Here is a 16,958-nt window from a genome sequence, read left to right as displayed (position 1 = left end):
GATTACCTCTTTAATTTTTGACTTTTTAATTATAATGTGTCTTGGTGTGGGTCTAATTTGGTTCAGCTTTTTATGGAACTCTCTGGGATTCTTGGATCTGGATGTTTGTTTCTTTCTTTACATTAAGGGAGTTCTTAGCTACTATTTCATTAAATAAATTTTCTGCCCCTTTCTGACTCTGTTCTCCTTCTAGGACTCCTATAATGCAAATGTTGGTCTGCTTGATGTCTCATTAGTCCCTTAAGCTATCTTCACTTTTCTTTTCCTGGTCTGACTGGGAAAAGTAAAAAGTAGGACACCAATGGCATGAAGGGCAGTGGGTAAAAAAATAGGAATATACTATCGCAAGGTACCTTTCTATGTGTTAAATGGTAAAAAAGTAACTCAAATTGGACTATAATAAGGATATATGATGAAATCTCTAGAGTTACCAATTAAAAATTATTTTTAAAGTATTGCTGTAAAGCCAATAGAAAAGATAGAGTGGAATATAAAAGACTATATGGATTAATAAGTAATACTAGAAGGTAGAATAAAGGAAAAATAAGTGAAAAAGAACAGATGGCACCAATAGAAAAAAATAGGAAAATGGGCAACTTAAACCAAACTACATCACCAATTACTTAGAGAAGTAATCAATTGTCAGCAACCTTTTAATCCACACACACAAACCTCAAAAATTAATTATCAAATTTAATTAACGGTTTCTAATCATAAGCTATAATGTATTTACCCAGAATACTACTGAGACATTTTAATGTGTAGGAGGAAGATATTGAAGTGGATAACATGACACAATGATTCTGTTCTCATTCCTTACCTAAAGGAGGAGAAAAGACTTGATGTGTCATTAGGAATTACTATTCTTGGAGTTCTTATATATATAAAAGATTAGTAGCTTGAAATAGTTCTACTTCTAAATATCTAATAATTCTGAGGCCATGTTGTAAATTTACACCCTAAAGATTTTGCAACATTAGAAATAAGTATTATTTATCTGTTGACTACTCATGCTAAAATTTAAAGGAAGGAAAAAATGTAAAATTCTGTATACAAAGTCTGTTGGATGGTAATGTTGTGTGAATAACTTTTACCTAGACTTTGTTAAAAATTAAAAAATGAAATTTACACATGCCAAATCAGAGCTAAATGTTTTTTTTTAATTCACATAAGACCAAGAACTTTATTACTGAAATATATTTGACATACAACAGTATATAAATTTAAAGTGTACATGTTAATCTGATACATTTATAGATTGTTATGATTGCTATTGTAGAGATAATTAGCACCTCTATTACATTACATAATTATCTTTTCATCTTAGTGGTAAGAATCAGTAAGCTCTAGTCTCTTAGCAAGTTTGATGATTATAATACAATATTGTTGTCTGTATTTACTATACCGCACACTGGATCTCTAGGATTTATTTACTATTTGTTGAAAGTTTGTACCTTCAACAACATGTGTCCTATCCGCCTAACCCCTATCCTCTAGTAACAACCATTTTACTTTCCATTTACATCTAGAGTGATTATTGATATCTAAGGACTTTCTGCCACCTTCTTGTCATTTGCTTCCTGGTTGTTTGTATCTCCAATGTTTCCTTTACCTCTGTTTCTAACTATCTTTGTAAGTTGGTGGTTTTCCACAAGAATACTTTTTTTATGTCTCCTGAACTACTCTAGATTTTTGCTTTACAGTTGCCATGAGGCTTACATAAAAGATCTCATAGATAAAAAGTCCATTATATGCTGATAGCAACTTATCTTCATTTGCCAATAAAATCTCTGCCCTTTTGGTCCTCAGCTTTTATGTCAACTTTGATGTCACAATTTACCTCTTTTTATGCTGTGAATTCATTAACAAATTATAGTAGCTATAGTCATTTTTAATGCTCTTTCTCTTTAACCTTTATACTATAATTTGTTAACACACCATTCTAGTAAAGTTCCAGTTTTCTAATTCTATTTTTCACTTTTACCAGAATGTTGTATACTTCCATATGTTTCTGTGTCCCTGATTAGCATGTTTTTTTTTTAATTCCAATATAATTAAGGTAAAGCATTACATTAGTTTCAGGAGTACAATATGGTGATTCAACAATTCTATACATTACTTAGTGCTCATCATGATAAGTGTAGTTTTTAAAATGTTATTATTTATTTTTGAGAGAAAGAGTGAGAGTGGGGGCAGAGAGAGGGAGACACAAAATTGGAAGCAGGTTTTGAACTGTCAGCACAGAGCCCGACTTGGGCCTTGAACTCACCAACTGTGAAATCATGACCTGAGTTGAAGTCGGACACCTAACTGACTGAGCTCTATCCCAGGTATCCTGATAAGTGTACTCTTAATCCTCTTCATCTATTTCATGCATCCACCCAACTACCTCCCCTCTGGTAGCCACCAATTAGTTCTATGTATCTAAAAGTCTGTTTTTTGGTTTGTTTCACTTTTAGTTCATTTGTTTGGCTTGTTAAGTTCCACATTTTTCTGATTTACTTTACTTAGCATTATACCCTCTAGATTCCTCCATGTCATTGCAAATGGCAAGATTTCAGTCTTTTTTTTTATGCTTGAGTACTATTTCTTCATATATACATACTACTTTATCCATTCATCTATGGATAGACACTCGCATTATGTCCACATTTTGCCTGACTGACATCTTTTAATTTCAGCATGAAGAATTCCTTTTAGCATTTCTTGCAAGGCAGTTCTAATAGTGGTGAACTCCCTCAGCTTTTGTCTAGGATAGCCTTATTTCTTTGTACTTGAAGCATAACTTTGACAGATAAAGCATTCTTGGCTGGCAATTTTTATTTTTCAATACTTTGAATATGCCATTCCATTATCTTCTGGCCTATAGAGTTTCTGCTGAGAAATCTGCTAATAGCCTAATGGGGGTTCCTTTGTAGATTTCCTTTTTCCTCTGACTGCCTTTAAGTTTCTTTATTTTTGACAGCTTTATTTTACTAGGTCTTGGAGAAGGTCTTTTTGAATTATAATAGGGTGTTGTATTAACTTTGTGGACTTTATGTACAGTTCCTTCCCAAGCTTTAAGAAATGCTTGGCTGTTATTTCTTTAAACTCTCTGCTCCCTTCTCCCTCTCTTCTAGTACACTGATGATTCTTGCATTTGACTTCCTAAATGAATTTGATAGCTTTCTAAATGAACAGTTTTTTTTTTAAACTGTTCTCTTCTCTGAACTGAATTATTTTTATATTTCTATCCTTGAAGTCACATATTCTTTTTTCTAACTGGTCTGCCCTGTTACCAATGCTGCCAATGTATTCTCCAGCTCCAGAATTCTGTTTGGTTCTTTTTAATAATTTAAGTCTCTTTAATCAACAGAAGGAGGACTTTACCAGTATTATTTCTGAGTTTTTTGGTAATTTATTGAATTTCTTTAAAACAGCTATTTTGAATTCTTTATCAGTTAGATTGCAATATTCTATGCCTTTGAGTTAAATTATTGGAGAATTATTTTCTTTTTTTGTGGCACCTATTTCCTTGATTTTTCATGTCTAACGATTCACATGTAGAGTAGCAAAGACCTTCCTCGGGTAAGGATTTATGTTTACTTTGTCTCTTATAATTCAACAGTCTGGCAATTAGAATCCTTTCTTTTGCATACTAGAAGGTGACTATTACTCAAGTTTGTGATTTCTCCTTCTGCAAGAGCTAGTTGCAGAGGTGGGAAAGATGTGTACTTAGCATCTGGGGCTTTGGGGGGTGCCCACTGGCCCAGTAGGGGGATATTCAAGTGAGGCACTCCCAGAGGTTCATGAGAGATCTCCTGCTGAAATCTTGAAACAAACATCAGGACCTATGTTCATTCAGTGCCCTTTGATAAACTTGTCTGCCTCTTTCACTTTCCTCCCAGAGATCTTTCCTTAGCAATTCAGGTGCTGCTGGCAAGAAATGGATCCCTTAACCTGTGACTCAATCAACTGGGGCAACTAGGTAGTCACTTGTCACTTTTTGCTTTCCATCTCCTCTGTTGGAGACGTAGCCTTTTATGCTACCAAAAGCTCAATGCTGACTTGGCAAGTTCTGTCTCCCTTGCCTCAAAACTTGTCTTTATTTCTCACTGATGGCATGCTGGATTCCCCTGTCAGGCAGGCTGAACCTCTGCAAATTCTCTACCTTCCAATGGCATCCAGCCAGTTTTTTACCCTCTCCATTCCCCTTTTCCTGATTGTGTTAAACTGGGGTAGGACAGGTTCACCCATTCCCTTGGATCCACTGCCCACACTGAGGTCCTCTCTGCTCACTTTGGGATGCACAGGTGTGTAAAAAGTCCTGGGTGTTCTGTTCTAATGTGCAGAGGCAATAGTGACAGTAATGGATGTTCAGGTGCCCTTAACTGATTATAGGAAAATAAATGCTGTTTTCAAACCTAATCTTCTTCTATTAGAATTTCTATGCTGAGAAGACACAAGCTAATAGAACTTGGGGGGCTGTTTTTTTTCTGTTTTTGTTTTTGTTTTTTTTTTAACTTGTAAAAGTAGTACTAAAACTAATAAAATACTTGGGGTGTAAAAAAAGATTAAACCCTTGAAATTTGAGAATTGTTTAAGATTTGCCACTGCCATTTTCATGGAATATTCTCTCTAAATATCTGTGTTTCCCTGATATTTTCTCATTTTTCAATAATGGAATATTCTGGAAACTGGTACTGAATTTTAAAAAAGGGAGAATAGTAACCACTTACCTATCCATAATAATTCATGAATTTTGATTTTATTTTAAAATATTGCTTTTAAAATTATTAATAAAAATATATTTGCTTTTGTATGTTAAGGAGTTTCTGGAGAAAAAAGATATTTTGCTGTTTATCTTTAAAGTGTCAATTTATTGTAATTAATTTAATGGAGGATTATATTAATTGTGGAATTTTCCTATTGAGTAAAAAAGTAGATAAAAATCATTTTGCTCAAAGCTTATTTCACGTTCTGACCATAAACTGGTATATTCTGGAAAAGTCTGTTGAGATAATTCAAGGGTGTTTAAAAAATAATACTGTTTCAAGTAAATGATGGATTATTTGTGGCCTAGAATGAGATCTTTTGCAATAACATGTATTGATGGCTTGATTATTTTTAGTTCAGTCATGGAAAAATGCCTGAAACATTTGGAGACTGTTGTTGAAGCAATTCAGAAAGCTCGCTTAAAGGTAAAAGTAATTGTTGGTTTGGATTTCCTAAGCTGCATACATAATTATTAGGATACTGTATGTGGAGTGAAATGAACACTTTTTCTGAGATAGTGTTGAGGTCTTTAACATGGAGAGGGAGTGCTCAAAAAACAAAGACCATTTCTTTAACAAATTATTAGAAATTGTGTAGTTCACTATCGATAGACCAGAAAGGGAAAGAATGCTATTATTTGTGCAATTTGTGGGGCTATTACAGAGAATAGTTTTGCCATCCAAATACCAGTCTACTGCTGGAAGTAATAAAGACTCCTGCTCACTTGTTCGGGATGGCCTGTGGTATAGAGGATACTTTGTTCTGTATAACCAGCCTTACTCTATAAATGAAACTGTGTATAAGCCTATATAATAATAGACCAATATAAAAACTGAGAAAATATGACCACAAATAAAATTAAGATGATAGTATAAAGTTAAGATGATAGTATAAAGTTAGAGTTACGATTAGTATATAAAATAGATCTCATCAAGTCCCGGAGTCCATAGTCATTAGAAGTGATTATGTATTAAGTATTGTACTTCCTGGTGGCATAAACAAAGAAGGAAAGCAAATCAGTGAGTAAAATTTTAACAAGGCAAGAAAACAATGTTATCTATCTAAGCAGCTTTCTGATTATCTAGTTTGATCTAAGGATAAAATCTAACAAAATGCATATCCCTTAATTTTGGAGTTTCTATGGTTAAGTCACATTAGGTCCTTATTAACTTGCAGATCCCAGTACTTTATTTAAAGGTATTCTATGGACCACAGGTTGCCTTAAACATGGCTTTAAGCAGTCTTTCATGAATATTGTGTGAGTTAGAATTCTGTTCAGCTGGAAGTGTGGAACACTTAACATCATGGGCTTAGATGAGGGGTACTACTCCTGTAACAAAGTGTGAGGGAGAAAAGACACAGCAGTTCCTCAGCATCATGGAGGACCCAGGCATTCTGTCTTGTTGCTGTGAAATCTTTAGCATGTGCCTTTAGCCCATTCAGTCACAAAATTTTTCCTGTACCTTCAATGTATTCTATTTTAAGAAGGAAGAAGAATGAAGAAAGATGCAGTCTTATTCTGTCCTTTTGAAAAAAATTTCCAAGAGACCCACCTGTTATATCTTATAATTCCTCTTACATTTCAGTCACTTGAACTAAGTCACATGCCTACTGCTAGAAGCAAGAAAGTTTGAGATGGTGGCGACTGTAAACAAAATGTATGGCTGAACCATAGAAAAAGCAAAATTCTCTTAATAAGGGGCAAGAAAAGAATGTATCTATGTCTGGCATATGTATCATTTCTTTCTTTTTAAAATTTTTTTTTAACGTTTACTTATTATTGAGAGGCAGAGCATGAGCAGGGGAGGGGCAGAGAGAGGGGAGACACAGAATGTGAAGTAGGCTCCAGGCTCTGAGCTGTCAGCACAGAGCCCGATGTGGGCCTTGAACCCACAAACCGCGAGATCATGACCTGAGCCAAAGTCGGATGCTTAACCGACTAAATCACCAGGCGCCCCGCATTTCGCGTAATCAAGCTTTAAGAAAAAATGATTATCAGAAAGATCAAGGCTATATTTTATGTCAAGAATATGAAGTGCAGTTTTGCTATGTTGCCAGGGAAGGGTACCCATGGGTTTGATGTACAACTGAGCATAGAAAAGTGCTGATAGCCTTTCACAAAAGTAAATAAGCCTCACTAGGATACAGGCTTCATATGTACTCAACCTTCTTGTGTCCAGGTTTATACTAAAGGAATAATTGGGATGGAACAGGAGCTTGTCTCAAAAAAAATAGCCATGATCCCATTTAACACATTGAGAAAAAGTGTGCTAAGATATTCAGTAAATGATCACTTCGTTCAGAAAATACGTTTGTGTATCATTTATATAAAGCTTGTGCCTGTTCCTTCTTTGTGTCATCCATAACACCTGGTATGTGCCACATGTACAGAGTATTGTTTGCTAGGAGAGATTCATATGTACAAGTAGCTATTAAAATCTACAAACCAAGACAAATAACATAAAATATATCAGTATAAGGAAAGGACTGACATAATTGTATGAGATTTGTATTTATTTCCTGGTTGTGGAGATAGAAACAATAAAACTGAAGATGATCTAGGTAGAAGAGGGTGATGGTTTTAAGACTTTGGAGCCAAAAATCCTAGGTTCAGTGTCTATCTAGATAAGCCACCCTCCACCTGTACAATCTTGCATAGAGATGAAGCCAGCCTCACAGGGTGTGTGCGTATCTGTCTATCAACAGAGAGAGGTCAGTTAAACCTTTATCAACTACTGTAGGATGGTTCTGATTTTCAAAAAGTATAGATAAAAAATCTGTTAATTTGATATTACATGTTTGCAAAGAAATAGTCTCTAAAATAGCAATGCTGTACTACCTTATTTTCCCTCTGGATCTTTTTATACTTTTACAATCTAAAACCCTTAATCTTAATTAAAGGTCAAATATCTCTGTTGCCCAGGAAATATTAAACATTTTAGGGTAAAATTAACGTGAGGATGTAAAAAATAAAATCATCCATAATGTATTCTTATTTGTGTATAATAAGCCTGCAGTAAATTCTGAATAGACGTATCTTAAATCAACATTACAATTTGTGTTAACTACAGTGTGGCACATTGAATAAGTGAACTCAAAAGCCTTATTCATCATTCTCCTATGATATTGGCCTCAAGATATCCCTGATGATATGCACAAAATTTTCAGTATGAATGCTAAGTAGCATTAGTATTTGAAGTAGCTTAAGTATTTTGAAAATTCTTTACAATAGGCTGAGTTAAATATATCACCCCTTGTACCTGAAACTTTGAATTAAATTGGACTAGAAGCCCCCTTAAACCATTAGCTTTCTATAACACATTAAAATAGTCTTGCAAATTTAATACTGACTTTTGATAAGGCCTTTTTATTTATAATCCTTCAGAAAGTTGAGGACTTTAATAGAGTATGGTAAGTATGTTCGTAATTCCCAAGTATAGTTCTTTATATAGATTTGATTATGATACACAAAATAACAATCAGATGTAGTTTTAGCTAATATTTTCCAGTGAATGGATAGTTCTTGGAGTAGGAATATGTGACTATCCCTAGGAAAAGAAACCTATTTTCAATAAAACTTCATCATTTATGAACAGATAACTCGGTAATGAATCATCTCTTAAACTCTCAAAATGGGTTAATTATAATGGAAAACAAAAATTAGGTAAGAGTAAATTTCAATTACAGCTATTCTTTGATCACCAAAGATGAGAGATGACTTGAATATTATCTATAGAAGTGTCATTATTTATTAGCTGTGATGAAATTGATGGAGTTTAGATTTTTTGACAAGCTTACACCCATAAGGATATAAAGGATTAAATCATTGAAGACTATCAATACATTGGTGTTGTTTTGAGGGGCAGTTGCCATTACTACCAGAACAACTGTTGTAGCCAACCTGGTAGAGTCCTGTGTAATAGGGACATGTGGTTCCATTAGATATTTAAGATTTTCAAACAATAGTTCTCTCAGGGAATAAAGAAATGTTTTAGCTGATTCATACAACAAATGTTTTTGAGTAGTAACCATATTCTGGGTATGGTTGTCGCTGGAATTGGTTAATGGTCATAACCAGAGGAAATATTAAATTTCTCCTGTAAACTTCCAAAGCATGGGCAATTAGTTGGTTGTTTTTTATTGTCTGAATGTTACTGGGACAGAGATTTATTCTGACTGCTATCGATTCCATGATACTTTTGTAAAATCCCATTTCTGGATTTGACAAGAGATTTCTCTATTATGAAGCTATGATACATGATTTTTGTAATCCTGAGAAATGAATGTTGGTCTCATCCATTTCTAACAGTTCTAAACTATGTCAATGTGCTTTTCTCCTTTGACATTTTATGTAATTAAATTTTCTGCCTTGGGGTCGGTTGATTGAATGTTAAAGGCTGAAGTGAAGAATACTTAAGGGAAAAAAGTAAATATTCAGTTTTGATATTTAAAGCAGAATTTTGCAGTAAAAGCTCATCTTGAAATCTGAGATTAGTGGATAAAGAAAGGATTTCCTTAGCTTTCATTTAGTAGATCATGAATGAATACTAAAAAATTATAGTTTGAATTCTTCCAAGTATTGAAAGGACATCTCTTTGTTCATGAAAACTAAGTTTTCTGCATTAGATAAAAGAAGGAAATAATGCTGAGGAATTAAAAAAAACCTAAAGCTTGAACCTCCAGTTTCTAGTGGGTTGTAGGGAGAAGTCAATAGGAGAGAAAAGAGGAAGGACATTCAATGGGTAGGATGCCAGTTTCTGCAGGATTTGAATCCAGAGTTGGTGGGGATACCTTAGAAATATCCTAATCATCCAAGTTAGTATTAAAACATGGAGTGACGATATTCTACCTGTGGCACACTTGCTTTAGGAGATGCCTTAATCATTGGGCTATTACCAGAATGGCATGCAATGATTGATAGTCAACACTTATGCAAAGGAGCCTGAATTACTCTTCGTCTCTGCACCATAGGTAAGGAAGCCACAAGGCTCCATATGTCCCATTTTGGAGACTCTGAATATCTATCTGGGAGGTTTGGTAGCCTAGGTAGAGGTGGGGCAAAAACTTTGAGATTGTCGGAAATTGTTGGAGGCGTAGACTGTACCTAACATTCAGGTAGAACCAGTTGCAGTTCAGCATTTGCCCAGTTATCCATGACACTCAGGTGGAACCAATCACATGAGCACCCACCACTCCAACCACTAGTTCAAAATAGAGATGAGAGAAAACACAAAATAGCACTAAGTAGATCTAAGGCTCCCCCTCTTAAGCAATGAGGCTCCATAAAACACAATTCTACTCCAAATTCTTAAGTCAGTCTTGGAGAAGTAAAAGAAAAGGAGTCAGAAATCCAGAAGATTTCTACTAGAGAAACCCAATTAAGATAATCACTTGGGACTGTATTTTCATCCCTTCTGTCCCAATCCTAAGGATTAAAGACATACAGTAGTTTAGAAGCAATCAACCATCAGTCAATTATATTTTTGTTGCCTATTTGAGAAAATTTTTAACCTCTTTAGCATTTGTAAAAATCCCTATGAATATTAATGTACTCATGTGTGCAGCATATATAAAATCTTGATAAATATGAGCTCCAAAGAACTAAAATCAAATATTTAAAACCATCATGGATATTGGGGCACCTGGGGGCTCAGTTGGTTAAGCATCTGATCATTGGTTTTGGTTGAGGTCATGATCTTGTGGCTTCATGGGCTCAAGCCCTGCATTGCGCTTTGTGCTGGCAGCATGGAGCCTGCTTAGGATTCTCTCTCTCTCTCAAAATAAATAATAAACTTGAAACTTTAGTGAAAATGGACTAAGTGAAATTGCTTTCCAAAAGGAACTGAAGATGCATTTCATAATGCCTAATATTTAGTACTGACTTGGGCCTATGGGGTGGGGAGTTGGCAATAATCCTATTTTTCTTTGTCAAAAGTTGACACTGTATGAGGTTGACAAAATAATCTGAAGGAAGTATTACATACAACTATAGGAATTCAAAGGGAACAGATGCCTAAAGGTAAAAGAGACATGAGTTGATAAAATTAGTTGAATACCTCATGTTCCATTTGGTATTCTATTTAATTTTTATTTTCTTCTAACTTGTTATTTCCCATATGATTGTCTTATTCACTAAGCCATAACCTCACGGAAATCTGCCCATCAGTTTTTTAATTATGGGGGAGAAATCAGAAATGTGTATGTTCTGCTTACCTATGACAAAATAGGGTAGGTATTGCTTCAAAGGGAAATTTTCATGTTTCTAAAATAATGACTACATAAAATACATCTGTATATAGTGCATATAAAAATCATTATGCAGCTATTCCTCATACTAAGTAGATTTTTAATAAATGATATTAAGAAAATTTAAATTCAAAGTTACTTGATTCTCAGTCATGTAAATTTTATGGTATGAAGTGTTTAGATAACAGAATTTCAGCTATACTTGAGAGTGAATAGTCTGAATTTTCCTGCATAAGTGTCAGTAATGTGTCTCTTATTACAGGATTTTCAAGGTTATCATTTTCTACATAAAGAGGCTTAAAAACAATGAGAATGAAAAATTAAATGCCCCAAAGAGGTGGCTTGTGGTGACCTATATGGGTGTAAAATCCACTGTAAAAATATTCACTATTTAATTTATTCTGTCGAAGTGAGATTGCATTTTTCTCCTGCTTATCATGTTTCATGAGCAATTTGTATTAAAGATGAGAAAAAAAGTTTAGGATTTTTTTTTTTTTTTTGAGATTCGAGACAGGTATATATACCTTATCTATAATGAAAACATTTAATACTTGCTGTAAGTTCATTCCACTTACAATATTTTAAGGCTTTTGCTTTTTCATGCATGAAACCAGCTTATGTAGGAGGTGAATCAGTGCAATTGATATCCTGAATGCATCAAGGTTCCAGAAATAACAGCTGCAACAAGAGGGTAAAAAAGGTAGATAAAAAGAAAGGGAAAGGAACTTCCATTCATATTTTGTGACAGGCACATCTCTGTTAGCTTATAAGGCCTAAAATGAATAACTACTGCAAAGAGATTTGGACTGATGAATCTAAAATTTGAGAGTACTTGACATGCCTGGGAAGGCAGCCATGTGAAAGATTAAAATAGCCCACTCTGAGTTCAGCTCCATTGAAGAATAACAGAATCAGTCATGGAAGAGGATTCAGAGGCATATTTATTTCAGTGTGATGTTATTGTCACACAGGAGCCATTTATTTGCTGATAAAATTATTCCTAAGGTTTATAATTTTACTCTTGTAATACTTGGTTTAGAATTTTTTTTATCCCATGTCTATAAATATGAAGCCTAATTTAGATACATATTACAATTGGTTAACATGTACATAGCATAGAAAGAAGAAAAGAGTCCTGGTTCCCCCAATGTTATGTTGAAAACCTTTGAATTGGGGAATTTTTTGAATTTTTCTTAGTTCGACTTTCACTTCCTATAAATTTGGTTTACCCTGTCACTCAAAAATTCAAGATTGGGGTTTACTAACTTTTTTGGGGGGAGGATGGTTACTGACTTTTTAATCCCTGAAGAGCTTACTGCCCTTGAAAATGTGATTTTTAAACAAAGGTTCACCCTCAGCTAACTTGGAGTTTACTCAGTCAACAACCCTGGTTTACAAGACTGCATAATAGAATAGTGGTTAATCCCTCATTCCCAGGTCAGCAAGAACCTGTTTGGAATCTCAGCTCTGACTCTTAGTAATTGTGTATTTTAATTTTTCTGATCTTAGAGAAATAAACATACTTTATATGTTTAAAAATAAACTACTTTATAGAATTACAGTGAGGATTTAAATGAGATCATGAACATAAGAAAATTAGCCAAATACTTAGCAATGAAGTATTAAAACTTAGTGATTATGCACAAACCATAAAATACCTAAGAATAAATCTGACCAAAGAATTGAAAATCTATACACTGAAAACTATAGAAAGCTTATGAAAGAAATTGAAGAAGCACAAATATTGCTTCAAAAAACAAGTGGCAGCTTTTCCCAACAAGGTAGAACAAATATTGTTAAAATGTCAATACTACCCAAAGCAATCTACATATTCAATGCAATACCTATCAAAATAACACCAGCATTCTTTTCAGCTAGAACAAACAATTCTAAAATTTGTATGGAACCAGAAAAGACCCCAATAGCCAAAGCAATCTTGAAAAAAAAACCAAAGCTGGAGGCATCACAGTCCCAGACTTCAAGCTGTATCACAAAGCTGTAATCATCAAGACAGAATGGTACTGGCACAAAAACAGACACTCAGATCAATGGAACAGAGACCCCAGAAATGGACCCACAAACATATGACCTTGGCCGCAGCAACTTTTTACTCAACATGTCTCCAGAGGCAAGGGAAACAAAAGCAAAAATGAACTATTGGGACCTCATCAAAATAAAAAGCTTCTGCACAGCAAAGGAAACAATCAACAAAACATAAAACACAACTGATGGAATGACTGAAGATATTTGCAAATGACATATCAGATAAAGGGTTAGTATCCAAAATCTATAAAAAACTTATCAAACTCAACACCCAAAAAACAAATAATCCAGTGAGGAAATGGGCAAAAGACATGAATAGACACTTCTCCAAAGAAGACATCCAGATGGCCAATGGACACATGAAAAAATGCTCAACATCACTCATCATCAGGGAAATACAAATCAAAACCACAATGAGATACCACCTCACATCTGTCAGAATGGCTAACATTAACAACTCAAGCAACAACAGATGTTGGCAAGGATGCAGAGAAAGAGGATCTCTTTTGCAGTGCTGGTGGGGTTGCAAACTGGTGCAGCCACTCTAGGAAACAGTACAGAGGTTCCTCAAAAAATTAAAAATAGAACTACCCTACAACCCAGCAATTGCACTACTAGGTATTTATCCAAGGGATGCAGGTGTGTTGTTTTGAAGGGGCACATGCACTCCAGTGTTTACAGCAGCACTATCTACAATAGCTGAAGTATGGAAAGTGCCCAAATGTCCATCGATGGATGAATGGATAGAGAAGATGTGGTATATATATACAATGCGTATTACTCAGCAATCAAAAAGAATGGCAAGATTTCATTCACAACTACATGGATGGAACGAGAGGGTATTATGTGAAGCAAAATTAGAGAAAGACAAAGAACATATGACTTCACTCATATGAGGACTTGAAGATACAAAACAGATGAACATAAGGGAAGAGAAGCAAAAATCATACAAAAACAGGGAGAGGGACAAAAACATGAGACTCTTAAATATGGAGAATACACAGAGGGTTACTGGTGGGGTTGTGGGAGGGGGGATGGGCTAAACGTATAAGGGGCATTAAGGAATCTACTCTTGAAGTCATCATTGATGACGATGCTAAGTTGGATGTAAATTAAAAAAATAAATTAAAAAAAGTGATTATTTTTTCAAAAAGTAATTTAAGAAATTTAGACAAGCATGTATGTAGGTGAAAAACAGAAAAGGACCAGTATAATATTTACCATTTAAAGAATACATTGAAAAACAAGTGGCAGCTTTTCCCAACAAGACTGTAATAGCATTCTATGGGACTAAAAATGGATATCCAGGCAAAATTTTTAATAAGGAATACAAATATTCACAAAGTGTTACCTGGGTGGCTCAGTTGGTTAAGCTTCCAACTTTGGCTTAGGTCATGATCTCGCAGTTTGTGAGTTCAAGCCCCACCTTGGGCTCTGGGCTGACAGGTCAGAGCCTGCTTGGGATTCTGTATCTGTCTCTCTCTCTGCCCCTTCCCCACTCATGTTCGTTCTCTCTCTCTCAAAAATAAACAGTAAAAAACAAATATTCACAAAGGAAAAGAAATCATTAGCAGACCCAAAGACTTGGCAGCATATAAGAAATGAGATACTATCCTACTGGAGCATAGTAGAGCAAAACAGCAGGCATGTGGTTTGACTTTTTAAAGTAGAAAATAAGACATAAATATTGGTAAAGTTTTTAAACCTTTCATTCCTTAAATATCAAATTATATTTTAGGCATTTAATGTTTGAAAATATTTGAATTCCTTTAACATCCAGAGAAGTAAAACTTGAGATTATTCTAAGTCAAGTTTTCCTTTTACTGATCAGACTTGCAAGAGCAGACTATCTGAAAACACACACTCCTCTGGGCACCTGGTGGCCCAGTTGAGCGTCCGACTGTGACTCAGGTCATGATCTCAAGTTTTGTGGGTTCAAACCCCGCATCAGACTCTGTGCTGACAGCAGGGAGCCTGCTTCAGATTCTGTATCTCCCTCTCTCTCTGCCCCTTCCCGGTTCATGCTCACTCTCTCTCTCTCAAAATTAAATAAACCTTAAAATTTTTTTTAAGAAAACAAGCACTCTCCTACACTGCTGGTGAAAAATCAAATTTTTACAATCTTTTTTGTCCAGCAACCCACTTCCAGGAATTTAACCTAAAAATATACCCAACAAGGGGCGGCTGGCTGGCTTAGTCAGTAGAGCATGCTGCTCTTGATATCAGAGTCGAGTTGGAGCCCCATGTTAGACACAGAGATTGCATAGAAATCTACATGTATACAATAAGAGTTTCCCTTTGGAAGATCTATATCCCCAACAGTACAAAAATATACATGCACAATCATTCATTCCAGAATTGTTTTGGAAAACGTAATTTCTTATATGACTATATTTGGGTAATGGATGAGAAAACTGGTATATTCACACAGGGAAGTACTACATTTCTTTAAAAAAAATGAGGAAGTTTCTATGAACCAATATAGAATGATGTCCAGGAGAAACCAAGTGTCAGGTGAAAAAGCAAAGTGAGAGTATTTTTAGTGTACTATTATTTTGTAAAAAATAAGAGGAAATAGGAAAATATATAGATAGATGCACATTTTTGTGGAAAGGAATTCATGAAGAAGAAAATGAGCCTAGGAAGATTGGTGACTTATAAGGAAAGAACAAAGTGGAAAGGAAGAAATGTGGGGAGGGGGTAAAGACACTTCTCTAAACATAACCTTGATGCAGTTCTGACTTTGGAACCATGTTATTGTCTCATGCACTCAGACATAATTTTTAAAAATCAACCAGATTAGGTAAAAATCCTAAAACCACAAAAACAAATGAAATGAACCATGTTTCACATGAGTCCTCATTGAAGGGAAGGGAAGAAAAAAAAATAACTTTTGAATATTTATAGACACAAATACTGAACTCCAGTGAGTAGGTATGCTTTTTCAGTTGTATAGGTTAGCAGTTCACAAACTGTTTTCTGTGTATTCTGGGATTAAGCAAGTTAGTAAATATAGATGTCTGAACTTACTCTCAAAAGGTATAGAATAAAAATTTTAAGCATATATGTGTGTGTTGTAAAGGCAAATACAAATTAAAAAGAAGATTAATTATTCCTATTGAAAATAAGTGACTTTCCTTCTCTCTTTTCATAGAGCATGAACTTTAGACAACTTGTAAGTGTATTCTCAATACCTTTGAAAGGTAAGTAAATAGAAGCTAAATTTTAGAAGCTAAGCCTCTGGTCAGCTTTCAGCTCCAGGAATAATCTTTTTTAAAGACCTAGGAACCATCTCTGAAATATAATCATCTAGGGAAAGAGATCTCCCATTTTCTGTGGAAGGGTACGAGTCTAACTGGAGTGGGTCCCTTGCTCTGGGCTGCAAAGTTCTTGCACCTGCTTAGCAATATAAAAGGACAATATTTCTTTCTGTCTAAGCAATTTCTTAGCAGACTGCCTATGAAAAGCATCTGGAATTTTTTGGGATTAATACTTATTCAATAAAACTTTCTCTTCTACCTTTGTGGAAATGTTTTCTGGGTTGAGAGATTTTCTTTGTAATTATATTTCCTCAACAGCAGAGAAATGGAGGAGAGAAGCAAAAGCAAATGTGGTAAAGTGTTAACATTTGAGGAATTTGGAGAAAGATGATAGGGAATTCTTTATACTGTTTTTTTCACCTCTTCATTCAGCCTGAAACTATGTCAAAATAAGAAGATTAAAGGGGCACCTTGATGACTCAGTTGGTTAAGCGTCCACCCTCAGGTCAGGTCATGATCTCGTGGTTTGTGAGTTCAAATCCCACTTTGGAGTCCCTGCTGACAGCATGAAGCCTGCTTGGGATTCTCTCTCTCTCTCTCTCTCTCTCTCTCTCTCTCTCTCTCTCCCCCCCCCCCCCTCAGCTTGTGCTTTCT

The 16,958-nt window shown here is 34.9% G+C and overlaps 2 long non-coding RNA genes across 2 annotated transcripts in view; one reads left to right on the top strand and one right to left on the bottom strand.

The window, feature by feature from the left end:
• LOC109500824 overlaps positions 1-16,958 on the top strand; it is a 180,862-nt gene that overhangs the window by 42,382 nt on the left and 121,522 nt on the right. The window contains exons 2-3 of the long non-coding RNA XR_006599566.1: positions 5,111-5,180; positions 16,199-16,247. This is a non-coding gene — a long non-coding RNA (uncharacterized LOC109500824). The remainder of the gene's footprint in view (positions 1-5,110; positions 5,181-16,198; positions 16,248-16,958) is intronic.
• Positions 1-16,958, bottom strand: part of LOC109500825 — a 56,619-nt gene that overhangs the window by 24,290 nt on the left and 15,371 nt on the right. The gene's annotated exons all lie outside the window — the stretch shown is intronic.

This window comes from Felis catus, chromosome B3 (genome assembly GCF_018350175.1).
Source record: "Felis catus isolate Fca126 chromosome B3, F.catus_Fca126_mat1.0, whole genome shotgun sequence".
Taxonomy (NCBI): domain Eukaryota; kingdom Metazoa; phylum Chordata; class Mammalia; order Carnivora; family Felidae; genus Felis; species Felis catus.
Note: the sequence above shows the minus strand (reverse complement) of the source record. Positions and strands in the feature narration are given on the sequence as shown.